At 56.9% G+C, this 14,748-nt stretch overlaps 1 non-coding gene across 1 annotated transcript; it reads right to left on the reverse strand.

The window, feature by feature from the left end:
* Positions 1-10,939: 10,939 nt before the first annotated feature.
* TRNAK-CUU lies at positions 10,940-11,012 on the reverse strand. Its single transcript has one exon. It is a non-coding gene; the product is annotated as a tRNA-Lys (tRNA).
* Positions 11,013-14,748: the final 3,736 nt, after the last annotated feature.

The raw sequence follows: 14,748 nt of genomic DNA on the forward strand, positions 1-14,748 counted from the left end.
AGGGACAGGCCGGGCAGAGCGGACAGGGTGGGGAGGGGACGCCGGGGCAGGGCTGGCGGGAGGGTCACAGCGGGGGGGGGACACTGTGGGGGGAGGTTGGGGGGGGCTGAGGGGCCCCGTGGCCCCTGGCTGCCGCTTGTGGGGCTGCTCCCAGGCAGCTCAGCCCCCCCCCCGCTGCTGCCCCCCAGGCCCAGCGGGGGGGGGTGAAGCCCTTTCACTTCGCGCTGCCCCCCCCCCCGCCCGGATCCCACGCGGGATTCGAATCCCAACGGCCGCAGCGCGCGCCCGGCGGGGGGGGGCGAGGGAACCGGGGCCTCCCCCCACGCGCCGAGTCTCTGTCCCGCGCTCTCTCCGCCAACCAGCGAGCGGGGAGGGGCGTCGGGGCACGTTGCCTGAGCAACCGGCGCGTCACTTCCGCTCTGAGACGAGCCAGGGACTACAACTCCCAGCCTGCCCCGGGGCGCCTCCGTCCTCTCCAGCCCAGGTGAGGGCGGGTCCCTGGGTCAACCTGACACCTCCCCCCCCAACGCAACTCCTCATCCCCGCCCCGCCCCCCAGAGAGCCCCGGCCCCGCCCCTCTCCTGCTCGTGACGAGAACTCGCGTGTCCCTTGGCCTCGTCTCTCCCCACTCGGGGACGGGGGGGGGCGGGGCTGTTGGATGGAGCCATATGGAAATACGGGGGAGGGGCGGGGCTGGGAGCCAGGACTCCTGGGTTCTCCCCCAGCTCTGGGAGGGGAGTGGGGTGAGGGGGGTAGAGTGCGGGAGGGGCTGGGGTGCCTGCTGCCCTCGCGGTGACCAGCAGAGCCCCCCCTGCCGCTTGCCCCCCCAACCACGTGCTGGGTGTGCTGGTGCCTGGAGCCGCCCCTGGTTCCAGCCCCTCTGCCCAGGCAGCTCCCCCAGCCTGACACACACACACAGCCCCTGCACCCGCCCACCCCAGGGCTCCTCAGCCCAGAGGGGAGCCCCCCGCTGAGTGGGGAATCAGAGCCCCCCCCCAGAAATTACCCTGGGACCAACATGATCTGCCCATGACAAAGTGTTGATCCTCGCTCCCCCCAGCCCCACTCTTGACACCCACACACCCCATCCCCGTTCTGTGCACACACCTTGGGTCACTGTGACATTGAATACTTCAATTGGATGGGGGGCCCAGCACCATGGCTATTCCCTGCCCCCCAGGGCTTACGGGGCCGATTGGTGGCACAGGGGGCATGATCCAGTGCCAGCCAAGGGTGGATCAGAGGTGGGGATGGGGCTGTGGTTTCTGCACCACCCGGTTTCTGGCACAGGCTCCTTCGAGGATTTGCATTTCTTGATAGTTTTCACCAGTGATGAGCTGCCAAAATCGTAACAACCGGTTCCCTCCTCCTCCTCCTCACCCCATGAGGGGTCATGCCCCCCACCGGGACTCCTGCCCCATCCAACCCCCGCCATGTTCCTTGACAGCCCCCACCCCAGGACCCATGCCCCATCCACCCCCTTCCCTGTCCCAACTGCCCCTTGCCACCCCATCCAACTCCTTCTCTGATTCCTGATGGCACCCTGGGACCCCTACCCCATCCAACCACCCCTTCTCTCTGTCCCCTGACTGTCCCTGGAATCCCTACCCTAACTGCCCCCACTGCCCCATCCAACCCCTGCTCCTTTCTGACTGCCTCCCCGACCCTTGCCCGTTCAATCCCCTGTTCCCTGCCCGCTGACCGCTCCGACACTAATCCATTCCCCGCCAACTCCCTGCCCTCTATCCAACACACCCTCCTGTTCCCTTACCGTCCTACCTGGACCCGGGCCAGCCCGGGGCCGGGCAGGCAGGAGCCGCGCCGCCCAGCTGGACCCGGACCGGGGGCCGGGCAGGCAGGAGCCGCCCCAGCTGGACCCAGCCCCGGGCAGGCAGGAGCCGCGCCCGCTCCCACCTCCGGCTGGACCCGGACCCGGGGCCGGACAGGCAGGAGCCGCACCCACCCCGGCTGGACCGGGGCCGGGCCGGCAGGAGCCGCGCCCCCCCGCGCGGCTGGACCCGGGGCCGGGCAGGCAGGAGCCGCCCCCCTGGCCCGCTGGACCCGGGCCGGGCAGGCAGGATTACATGATAATCAGTAAGAACAGAAGGCACAGATATCATTACAAGTAAAACAAACAAAACAAGCTTTCTAGTGACTAAAACTTAACTTCATAGAGTTACAATCTTTATCTAAGCAGGAAAGGTCCCAGGCGGGTGTTGTGTGAGGAGCTGTGGAGGCCCGAAAACGCGTCCTGCTGGACAAGGGCAGGTGAGGAGGGCCAGGGCTTTTCCCAGGGCTGTTGCTGCGGCCAAAGCCTTTGGGAAGCAGAAGAGGGCCAGGGGTGTTGTTGCCTGCTGGGGCCCATGCGACGGTGTAGGTGTACGCTGACCATAGCTGGTCTGTGGGAGCTGGGGCCACTCACCTTGCCCCTTTCCTCGTTAGTATAGTGGTGAGTATCCCTGCCTGTCACGCGGGAGACCGGGGTTCAATTCCCCAACGGGGAGAGTGACCCCTTTTTGAAGGGGGGACAAAGAAATCCCTGGCCTGCCCGCCACATGCCTTGCATTCTCCTTCGACGGCCACTTCCCTTCGCACCCCGCACTGATGACTTTCACCTCCAGAGAGACAGTTACCTCGCAAGGACACGCTCGCCCTAGCCAAAGCCTCCCCCGGGGCCTGCACGTGGGGGCACGTTTCAGAGCGGCAAAGGGAAATAGGCTGGCCAGGGCCATGAGGACAATGGCCCAGACAAACGGGGAGGGACTTGGTCCAGGGGTGGAGGAAGACAGAAAAAGGGACAGGCCTGGGATTGGCTTCCTGTCTTTTTTCCTTTGCTCAGCATTTGACCTGTGACTGTAATGGGGAGACTTGAGAAAGACCTGTGGCCGCCGGCGAGGTAGGTGGCCGCCCCGAGAGCGCAGAGCTGAGCATTTTCGGCTGGGGTGCTGGCCTGCGCCCCCAGCGCCTGGCCGTGATCGTATAGTGGTTAGTACTCTGCGCCGTGGCCGCAGCAACCTCGGTTCGAATCCGGGTCACGGCATTGCTTTTTGGTGGGGAGGGGCTATCCTGCAGCACGCCTCGCGGCTCAGTCTGATGGCGTCCGTTTGCAAAGAGAGCCATCAGCCGGTCCTCAGTTTCTGCTTGGTAAAGGCAAGTCAGTGGGGTCCATCGGTCAGAAAAAGAGTCCCAGGACTTCTTGCTGGGCGCCAGGGTCCAAAAGCGGCGCATTCCCTCCTGGAAAGGGCTGTGTTTCGAATGTCCGTCCAGTGCGCGTTGAAGGGAAGGATCTGCGTGCCAGGGAAGCTGAGTCCCTCCAGAGGCGCTTGAGTAGCCAAAGGGGCCGTGGATGAGTTTGTGATGAGGTGAGTGTGAAGTGTGGAACGGGGAGGGTGGCAAGAGGAGGTTTTGAGAGGAAAAAAGGTGCTGCTGAGCTGGTAGGGGAGGGCAAGGTCCCAGGCGGGTGTTGTGTGAGGAGCTGTGTAGGCCCGAAGGCGTCCTGCTGGGCAAGGGCAGGTGAGGAGGGCCAGGGCTGTTGCTGCGGCCAAAGCCTTTGGGAAGCAGAAGAGGACCAGGGTGTTGTTGCCTGCTGGGGCCCATGCAGCAGTGTAGGTGTACACTGACCATAGCTGGTCTGTGGGAGCTGGGGCCACTCACCGTGCCCCTTTCCTCGTTAGTATAGTGGTGGGTAGCCCTGCCTGTCACGCGGGAGACCAGGGTTCGATTCCCCAACGGGGAGAGTGACCCCTTTTTGAAGGGGGGACAAAGAAATCCCTGGCCTGCCCGCCACAGGCCTTGCATTCTCCTTCGGGCCACTTCCCTTCGCACCCCGCACTGATGACTTTCACCTCCAGAGAGACAGTTACCTCGCAAGGACACGCTCGCCTAGCCAAAGCCTCCCCGGGGCCTGCACGTGGGGCACGTTTCAGAGCGGCAAAGGGAAATAGGCTGGCCAGGGCCATGAGGACAATGGCCCAGACAAACGGGAGGACTTGGTCAGGGGTGGAGGAAGACAGAAAAAGGGACAGGCCTGGGATTGGCTTCCTGTCTTTTTCCTTTGCTCAGCATTTGACCTGTGACTGTAATGGGGAGACTTGAGAAAGACCTGTGGCCGCCGGCGAGGTAGGTGGCTGCCCCGAGAGCGCAGATCTGAGCATTTTCCGCTGGGGTATTGGCCTGCGCCCCCAGCGCCTGGCCGTGATCGTATAGTGGTTAGTACTCTGCGCCGTGGCCGCAGCAACCTCGGTTCGAATCCGGGTCACGGCATTGCTTTTTGGTGGGGAGGGGCTATCCTGCAGCACGCCTCGTGGCTCAGTCTGATGGCGTCCGTTTGCAAAGAGATCCATCAGCCGGTCCTCAGTTTCTGCTTGGTAAAGGCAAGTCAGTGGGGTCCATCGGTCAGAAAAAGAGTCCCAGGACTTCTTGCTGGGCGCCAGGGTCCAAAAGCGGCGCATTCCCTCCTGGAAAGGGCTGTGTATCGAATGTCCGTCCAGTGCGCGTTGAAGGGAAGGATCTGCGTGCCAGGGAAGCTGCGTCCCTCCAGAGGCGCTTGAGAAGCCAAAGGGGCCGTGGGTGAGTTTGTGATGCGGTGAGTGTGAAGTGTGGAGGCGGGAGGGTGGCAAGAGGAGGTTTTGAGAGGAAAAAAGGTGCTGCTGAGCTGGTAGGGGAGGGCAAGGTCCCAGGCGGGTGTTGTGTGAGGAGCTGTGTAGGCCCGGAAAGGCGTCCTGCTGGGCAAGGGCAGGTGAGGAGGGCCAGGGCTGTTGCTGCGGCCAAAGCCTTTGGGAAGCAGAAGAGGACCAGGGGTGTTGTTGCCTGCTGGGGCCCATGCGACGGTGTAGGTGTACGCTGACCATAGCTGGTCTGTGGGAGCTGGGGCCACTCACTGTGCCCCTTTCCTCGTTAGTATAGTGGTGAGTATCCCCGCCTGTCACGCGGGAGACCGGGTTCGATTCCCGACGGGAGGGTGACCCCTTTTGAAGGGAGGACAAAGAGATCCCTGGCCTGCCCGCCACATGCCTTGCATTCTCCTTCGACGGCCACTTCCCTTCGCACCCCGCACTGATGACTTTCACCTCCAGAGAGACAATTACCTCGCAAGGACACGCTCGTCCTGTCCTTCCCCCCCCGGGCCCTGCTTCGGGGCCTGCATGTGGGGGCACGTTTCAGAGCGGTAAAGCGAAATAGGCTGCCCAGGGGCATGAGCAGTGATTTCCCAACACCCCCCCCAGTTTTGTGAACTAGTTTCATGCCAAACCTGGTGGCTGAACTTCGCTACTTTGTCCTCACCCACAACTATTTCACATTGAGGACAATATATATCTTCAAGTCAGCGGCACTGCTATGGGTACCCACATGGCCCCACAGTATGCCAACATTTTTATGGCTGACTTAAAATAACGCTTCCTTAGCTCTCGTCTCCTAATGCCCCTACTGTACTTGCACTACACTGAAGACATCTTCATCATCTGGACTCATGGAAAAGAAGCCCTTGAGGAATTCCACTGTGATTTTAACTATTTCCATCCCACCATCAACCTCAGCCTAGATCAATTCACTCAAGTGGTCCATTTCCTTGACAGTACTGTGCTGATAAGCGATGGTCACATAAACACAACCCTATACCAGAAACCCACTGACCGCTGTACTTACCTACATGCCTCCAGCTTTCATCCAGGACACACCACATGATCCATTGTCTATGGCCAAGCTCTAAGATACAACCGTATTTGCTCCAATCCCTCAGACAGAGATAAACACCTACAAGATCTCTATCAAGCATTCTTAAACTACAATACTCACCTGCTGATGTGAAAAAACAGGTTGACAGAGCCAGAAGAGTACCCAGAAGTCACCTACTACAAGACAGGCCCAACATAGAAAATAACAGAACACCACTGGCCTTTACATTCATCCCCCAATTAAAACCTCTCTAGCGAATCATCAAAGATCTACAACCTATCCTGAAAGATGATCCCTCACTCTCCCAGATCATGGGAGACAGGCCAGTCCTTGCTTACAGACAACCCCCAAACCTGAAGCAAATCCTCACCAGCAACCACAGAACAATAACACTAACCCAGGAATCTATCCTTGCAACAAAGCCCGATGCCAACTCTGTCCACATATCTATTCAAGTGACACCATAATACGACCTAATCACATCAGCCATGCCATCAGGGGTTCGTTCACCTCCACATCTACCAATGTGATATATGCCATTATGTGCCAGCAATGCCCCTCTGCCATGTACATTGGCCAAACCAGACAGTCTCTGTGCAAAAGAATAAATGGGATGCAAATCAGACGTCAGGAAATATAACATTCAAACACCAGTAGGAGAACACTTCAACCTCTGGCCGTTCAGTAACAGATTTAAAGGTGGCAATTTTGCAACAGAAAGCTTCAAAACAGACTCAACGAGAAACTGATGAACTTGATATGCAAACTAGATACAATCAATTTAGGCTTAAATAGAGACTGGAAATGGCTGAGCCATTACACACATTGAATCCATTTCCCCATGTTAAGTATCCTCACACCTTCTTGTCAAACTATCTTAAATGGGTCATCTTGATTAACACTACAAGTTTTTTTTCTCCTGCTGAGAATAGCTCATCTTAATTAATTAGCCTCTTAGAGTTGGTTGGGCAACTCCCACCTTTTCATGTTCTCTGTGTGTATGTGTGTGTGTGCATATACAGATATCCTCCCTATATGTTCCATTCTATGCATCCGATGAAGCCATTTATCAACATTGAATTTCATCTGCCATTTTGTTGCCCAATCACCCAGTTTTGTGTGATCCCTTTGTAACTCTTCGCAGTCTGCCTGGGACTTAACTCTCTTGAACAGTTTTGTATCATCTGCAAATTTTGTCACCTCACTGTTTACCCATTTTTCCAGATCATTTATGAGTATGTTGAACAGTAATGGTCCCAGTACTGACCCCTCTGGGATACCACTATTTATCTCTCTCCATTCTGAAAACTGATAATTTATTCCTACCCTTTGTTTCCAAAATTTTAACCAGTTACTGATCCATGAGAGGACTTCCCTCTTATCCCATGATGGCTTACTTTTCAAAAGTCAATTTAAATTAAATACATTTTTTTAATTATATATATTTTTAGAAATCTAGACCTGTTATGTGTAACTTGCATTATCCTTATATTAAATTTGCATTATCCTAACAAAACATTTACTTTATTCACATCTCTTTTATATATCTCATTGGCCCTGACACCCCCCCCCGTAAATTCAAACACCCCCCCTAATTTCAATTCCTGGGGAAACTACTGGGCGCCACCTCCTGCCTGGCGAGAAGCCGCAGCACTGGGGGGGGGGAGGCGGGGGGTCACAGGGCACGATGGGTTTCTGCGCACCTCTGTTTTCTGCCGGTCGAAGGGTGACGGTTCCTGCCCGTGGGGGCCGGGGGGTCCCGATGGCAGCTGGGGGCTCTGGCATCCACCTGTGGCAGCTGGGAGCTACAGGGCCATCTGCAATGGCCGGGGGCTGCGGCTTCTCCTCACCCCCCCCGGTGACTGGGAGCTCCCGGCTCTGCCTGCAGTGTCTGAGCGCTGGGGGCTCCCTCTCTTGCCTGTGGCGGCTGGGAGCTCCAGGGGCTTCGGAGCTGCAGGGTCTATTAGCAATGACGTGGGGCTGCAGGGTCCTCACACCATCAATGCCTGTTGGGAAATCCTGGGTCCATCCACAGCGGCTGGGAGCTCTGGGGTCCGCTCGTAGGAGCTGCAGGGTCCATACGCAGTGGTGTGGGGCTGTGGGGGCTCCCCGGCCACCCATGGCTGCTGGGAGCTCCAGGGTCTGCCTGTGGGAGCTGTGGGGAGATGAGGGGTTTGGGGTGGAGGAGGGGCTCCAGCCTGCAGGATGGGGCCGAGGGATTCAGAGTGCAGGAGGGGCTGTGGGTTGAGGCAGGGGGTTGGGGTCCAGGCCGGGGTGATGGCTCTGGGGTGGGGGCAGGGATGATGGGTTCCAGGTGTGGGAGGAAGCTGGTGAGGGCTCTGGGGTGCAAGAGGGGGCTCTGGGTTTGGGGGGGTTCAGGGCTGGGGTAGGGGGTTGGGGTGCAGACTTACCTCGGGCGGCTCCTGGTCAGCGGTGCAGCAGGGGGGACCTACTGGCCACTTCCAGGGCACAGTGCGGTGCCCTAGGACATGTAGGGACCAGCCTGCCTGAGCCCCGCAGCACCGCTGACCGGACTTATAACGCAGTCACCCGACTGGGAGCTCCAGGGTCCCCCTGTCACATGTGGTACCTGGGAGCTCTGGGATCCACCCACAACAGCTGGGAACTGTGGGGTCCATCCGTGGTGGCATGGGCCTGTGGGAGCCCCTTCCGACACTGGTGGCTGATAGCTGTGAGGCCCCCACCGGCCGACAGCTCCAGTCTTGCTGCCCCAGGGCTGAGGAGGAAAATGTCACTGTGATCTCTGAAAGTCACAGATTCTGGGACCCCCTTTATATAATCTTAGCCTTAATAGTTGTTGACTGTCTCTCTCAATCTAGTGGTCTGCTCTAGCGCAGATGGGACAGGGAAGACAGAAGCTCACCCCCCAGCACAGGTTTGGGCAGTAATGGCTCTTGGGCTATTTGCTGTGCATGCAGAGGACTTGTCTAGGCCAGTGGAGCAGCTCAGCCAGATGAGGAGCTGGAAGAAGGAGACCTGAGCAGCCTGGAGATCCCACTTTTTCTCCACAGCCACTGCCTGTCAGCAGGATTCCTCCTCCTCCTCAGTGAGACCAAATCTAAGCACCTAGACAGCCAGTCCGTCTGCTTCCTGAGCCTCCCTGCCAAAGTCCTGCACCTGGCTGCAGAGAATTGTCTCACATCTTGCTGGGAACTCGACTTCTTGTGCCCAGAGAGTCTCGGCCCCATTCAGTAGAGGATCTGAGAAACACAGTGTCTGCCTTTTCCAAATAAGTGCTTGGAAAGGTTTTGTTTCTATGACCGTGTGGCCTAATGGATAAGGCATCTGACTTTGAATCATGCAATTGAGAGTTCAAGTCCTGTTGTGGTTGTGCAATTTTACCTTTGTGCTGAACGTCCTGCTCCCTTCAGGGCTGGAACCTCTTCTTGGCGGCTCAGGCCAATGCTCTGGCTTCAGCTAGAGCCCCGGGAAGGAGTTGGGGGGTGGGCGTCACAAAGGCTGGGGCATGAGCCCCAGGTGCTTCCAGTCTCGCCTTTGCCCTTCCTGACTTGCCAAAGAAAATGGGCGGCTGCCCGGGCTAGAGTGTGGAGCAGTTTCCCTCTTCCAAGTGTGCGCCTGTCCCTGTGCTGGAGGGTACTTGCTACATAGCACCTTGGCAGCCTGGGTGTTTCTCTGCTTCTCGCCAGCTGGGGAAAAGCCTCTCGGGGTAAAATCTCCTGCCCCACTGCCAAAGTGAGCACCGTGAGTGGGAACGGTAAGAGGCCCCACCAGGGGGCTGGCCCTGCTTTCCTACCATCTTCTGATGTTGGCCACAAAGCATCAGCAGCTGGCTGTGGGTGGTTTTCAGTGGGTGTCCGGCATGCCAGGGAGCAGGGAGCAGCCTGGCTGGGTGTCTCTGTGGCTGTCTGCTGGCCATGCATAGGCATGGTTCTCCCCTCCTCTTGCCCTGCCCTTGGTTGCTCTGTGGCTTTTAAACCTTCCCTTGGATCTGTCAGCACCAGCTGCCTCTGCTCCAGGTGCCCAGAGGAGGAGAGGTGTGTTGGGCTCCAGCCTGGGACTCTGCCTCCCTCCTGCCTAGCCCTGACTATGAAGCCTGGCCCTGGAACGCCTTCCTTTAAATGCCATATGGGCAAGAGGAAGAGTGTGGCAGCTGCAGGTACATGGACCAAAGTTGTGGGCATCAGGTGAAGCAGCGAGAAACAACCATCCGGTCAACCCGCAGGAATCTCTAGCCAGACTGTTAAGCTCATTGAACCAGCCAGACCAAAGACCTATCTCCAGTGGGCATCAGTCACCCAGCAGGAGGGAAAAACCTCACTCTAGTTCATCCTGAGAGAGGGTAGCCAAGCACATTGAGCTCCAGGGGTTTGCAGCAAAATCACATATCTCCAGGAGGTTCCACTGACATTTGAACTCAGATTGCAGGATTCAAAGTCCTGAGTGCTGCCCATTACACCATGGGACCAGCTCTATGTGGGTGGCAGACATTGGGAACAAGGGGCCTGTCCCTAGAGCATGTGCCCACTGCCAGAGCAAGTGTCCAGCCCGTGGTGTCCCTGCAGCACAGCCAGGGCCTGGGAAGGAGGCCTGGGACATGTGAGGGAGAGACTGTGACCTGCCCTGACCCTCCAGAGATGCTGGTTGTGATCTCCCTGCACCACAGAACAGGGTGACGTGTTTTCCTTTCCCATCTTTCCTTATGTTTTACATTGATTGCTGGGTAATAAATGGTGTTCGCTTGAAGCACATGCAATGAGGAGTGGGTCAGGGAAGTGCCCAGAGTGGAGACACTGTAGCCCTGTTCAAGTGATCATGACAAGATTGGGGGGGTCAAGCCCCCCAGGATTCCTGGACCCAGCCTTGTTGGGGTTACGAGGACTCTACCACACACCAGAGTAGAAAGAGCATCCTTGGGGTCGGGCAGCCTCTGGGTAAGGGGGTGGGGACTCAGATCCTTCCGCCAGCCAATTCCACTGGGGTCTTGTAAAATCCAGGGAAGTTCCCAACAATAGCCAGAACAGACTCTCCTTACACTTACGGTCTGTCCTCATTGCTTCTCTCTCTCCCTTCCCTCCACCTCTGGGCTTTCTCAGCACCTGGCCCCAAAGCGCTTCCTGGCAGCCAGAGACTGTGTGTTCTAGGCCTGCTCCTGTGGATGTGGCCTCTCTCCTGATTGCTAAGGAAAGGAACCTTTCCAGGAAATGGCCACAGCTTCTGGGAATCCAGCTGTGGCTGTGAACAGAATTTGGGTCCTGGCACACAAGGCTACTTAAAAGCTGAGCACCCAGACAGGGGCTTGAACCCTGGACCCTCAGATTAAGAGCCTGATGCTCTACCAACTGAGCTACCTGGGCTTGTTGAGAAACATTTTCACTGTTCAGCACAAGAGTGAGCAGGCAGGCAAAAGAGAGGCAAAAAAAGTCCAAGGAACCCCTCCTCTTTCTGTTCAGCCACTGCCTGTCAGCAGGATTCCTCCTCCTCCTCAGGGAGACTAAATCTAAGCACCTAGACAGCAAGTCCGTCTGCTGCACCCCAATTCCCCATGCCTGAGCCTCCCTACCAAAGTCCTTCACCTGGCTCCATAGAATTACATCTCACGTCTTGCTGGGAACTCGACTTCTTGTGCCCAGAGAGTCTCGCCCCCCCTCAGTAGATGACCCAAGAAACACAGTGTCCACCTTTTCCAAAGAAGTGTGTGAAGGAGCTTTGCTCCTGTGTCTACGTGGTCTAATGACTAAGATATCTGACTTTGGCTCAAGTGATTGAAAGTTCAAGTCACTTTACAGTTGTATTGCTGCAGTTTTACCTTTGGGCTGAAAGTCCTGCTCCCTTCAGGGCTGGAACCTCTTCTTGGCCGCTCAGGCCAATGCTCTGGCTTCAGCTAGAGCACCGGGAAGGAGTTGGGGGTTGGGTATCACAAAGGCTGGGGCATGAGCCCCAGGTGCTTCCAGTCTCGCCTTTGCCCTTCCTGACTTGCCAAAGAAAATGGGCGGCTGCCCGGGCTAGTATGGAGCAGTTTCCCTCTTCCAAGTGTGCGCCTGTCCCTGTGCTGGAGGGTACTTGCTAAATAGCACCTTGGGAGCCTGGGTATTTCTCTGCTTCTCACCAGCTGGGGAAAAGCCTCTTGGGGTAAAAATCTCCTGCCCCACTGCAAAAGTGAGGACCATGAGTGGGAACAGTCAGAGGCTCCACCATGGGGGCTGGCCCTGCTTTCCTACTGTCTTCTGTTGTTGGCCACAGAGCATCAGCAGCCGCCCCGCATGGTGGTCTGCGGGTGGCCATCAGTGGGGGTTTGGCATGGCAGGGAGCAGGGAGCAGGCTGGCCGGGAGTCTTGTTGCCTGTCTGCTGGCCACACATAGGCATGGGCCTGCCCTCATCTAGCCCCGCCCTCAGTTGCTCTGTGGCTTTTAAGCCTTCCCTTGGAGCAGTCAGCACCAGCCGCCTCTGCTCCAGGTGCCCAGAGGTGCTGGGCTCCAGCCTGGGACTCTGCCTCCCTATCAAGCCTGGCCCTGGCACTGCTTTCTTCAAGTGCCATGTGGGCAAGAGGAAAGGTGTGGCCACAAGCACCAAACTTGGGGGCATCAGGTGAAGCAGTGAGAATCCCACCCACCAGACAGCCACAGCCACTTCTGGACCCCAACCAAAGACCTGGCTCCAGTGGGGAAGGAGTCACCCAGCAGGAGGGAAATGATTCACTCTTATATAGGTGGAGCTAGGAAAGCACTTTGAGCACCAGATCTTTACCACCCACTAACACAAGGTCCTACTGACATTTGAACTCAGATTACAGGATTCAGAGTCCTGTGTATTACACCATGGGAGCAGCTTGTGCTGCCATCTCTGGACATTAGTGACACTCACAAGACTGGCTTGTGTAAGGGACTGTTGGCCCTTTACTAAAACTGAGTGGGTTTTTTTTGGTTGGCTAGTTCCCAGTCCCAATAGAAGGGGGAAGGGTCAATGGGAAATCAGGACCCAGAGACTGACAGGCCCCTGGGGCAATGGTCACCAACTGGTAGGGAACAAGTGAGAATTTGTTAATGGAGAAAAATTCCTGGTGAAAATTGGCAAAGTTGTGCAGATTTTGAAAAGTTCCAGTGAATTTACACATGAAGATACAAACAGAGAGACAAACACACACAGAGAGAATGAGAAAATCACAGACTGCACAGGCCCACACAGACATAAACAAAAACCAAACCCACACAGCACACAGAGGCATATACCCATAAGGGAAAGGCACACAAAACATAGAAAGAACAAATCCACACCAAAAATACAGCAAAAGCCCACCACAGGAAACACAAAACCCACATACCAAAAGAATACTAAGCAAAAAACAATCTGCATGCAAAAATCATACACACACCCACGCACACAAAACTATGCCAGGCATCCACCAAAATCGCACAGGACCCACATGCACATCAACACGACAGACGAAAACCACACCGACATACAGAAAGCCAGGCAGGGTTTGAGTCTCACAGCGAAGAGGGTGAGCACACAGGTGGTTTGGGGAGCAAAGACTGAGGGGGAGTCGGGGGCAGTGCTCTGGGCTCTGCTCGACCCCTCCTGACACAGGCGGGTGGTGGAGAGCAGAGCCTGGTAGATCTGTGGACTCTGCCCTGCTCTCTGTAAAGCAAGGGGACCCCGGTGTCTTCTGAGCTGCAATTGTATTTTCTGCAGGACAAAATGATTGGCAGAAGCCATTTGCTTAAAGGAAACTAGCGCTGTAGGTGAGGTTTGAACTCACAACCTCAGCATGACTCCACTCAGCACTGCTCTGTAAGTACTGGGAACTAACCCATTGCACCTCTGGTGCCTGAGTGTCTTTTCTCCTTGATTCATGGATGGATTAGGGGTTGAGGGGGGGTTGCATTAGCTAAAACAAATCCATATTAAAGGCTGCAGGATGGCAGCAGCAGAGGTGGGGAGCCTCCTTCCATGTGATAGAGCTGGTTCCCCCCTTCCGTTGCTGAGGGGAAGGTTAGTGCTTTGAGCTCACCCGGTGCTGGAACGTCCCATGGGTGAGATTAACAAGACTCTTGAAAGGAGAAGGGAGGGGAAGTCTTTTCTATCCCTGCCTAGCTCCATTGGTCTCCTGTGGCCCTTTCGGCTCTCTGCTCCCCTGTTGGGGAGATGCAGAGACAAGCCCCCATCTGAGTGACTCACCGAGAGGCTGTGTCCCATGGTGTGTGTGGGGGAGAGGGGGAGGGTTGGATTGGGCTCAAGGGGAGAAGGTGTTGTGTGTGACAGTGTGTGGGAGAGGGGGAAATAGTGGAAAACACAGGGGAAGTGACAGTGAAGCCCCGTGTCTGAGTGTTATGACCCTGTGTGGTGCCACCGTTCACCTTCCCCTCCTATGGTCTCAGCTTTCATTGAATCCAGCATTTTTTCACCTGTCCTCACCACAGAGGTGTCCCACATGCCTCAGCTACCGAGTGTCCCTCTTAGAGACGCTGAGGACTGGAACTGATTTCAGCTGCTGGACAGCTCTGCTAGGTCTTTATTCATTTGCACAGGAAAATGCTGAGTGTTTAAATTCATTTCAAACCCCTGCCCCCCTGCAGGGGATTGAGGTGCAGGAGGGGTGCAGGCTCTGGGGGGAGTTTCGGTGCAGAAGGGGTGAGAGGCTGGTCTCTGGGAGGGAGTTTGGGTGGGGGAGGGGTTCTGGGGGGCAGGCTCTGGGATGGAGTTTGCAGCGCCGTAACAAGGGCGAGGCGAGTGAGGCACTTGCCTCGGGTGCGCAAAGTGGAGGGGCGCAGCTCTACCCCGATCAGCAGCACTTTGGAGGCAGCTCTACTGCTGCTGCTTCTTTGGCAGCAATTGGGCGACAGGTCCTTCCCTCCGACAGGGACTCAGGGACCTCCCGCCAAAGATCCTGGAGCCGGCCCTTGCCTCGGGCACAAAAATTCCTTGTTATGGCTCTGGGAGTTTGGGTGCTGGGTGCAGGCTCTGGGCTGGGGCAGGGGCGGGGGGAACAGGAGGAGGGGTGGGGGAGCAGGCTCAGGGGGGGCGGTTGGGGGCTGGGGGGGGGGGAAGGAGGGCGTGCAGACTCTGGGAGGGGCCAGCAGCCACTGGAGCGA

This window comes from Mauremys reevesii, linkage group 12, assembly GCF_016161935.1.
Source record: "Mauremys reevesii isolate NIE-2019 linkage group 12, ASM1616193v1, whole genome shotgun sequence".
NCBI classification, from domain to species: domain Eukaryota; kingdom Metazoa; phylum Chordata; order Testudines; family Geoemydidae; genus Mauremys; species Mauremys reevesii.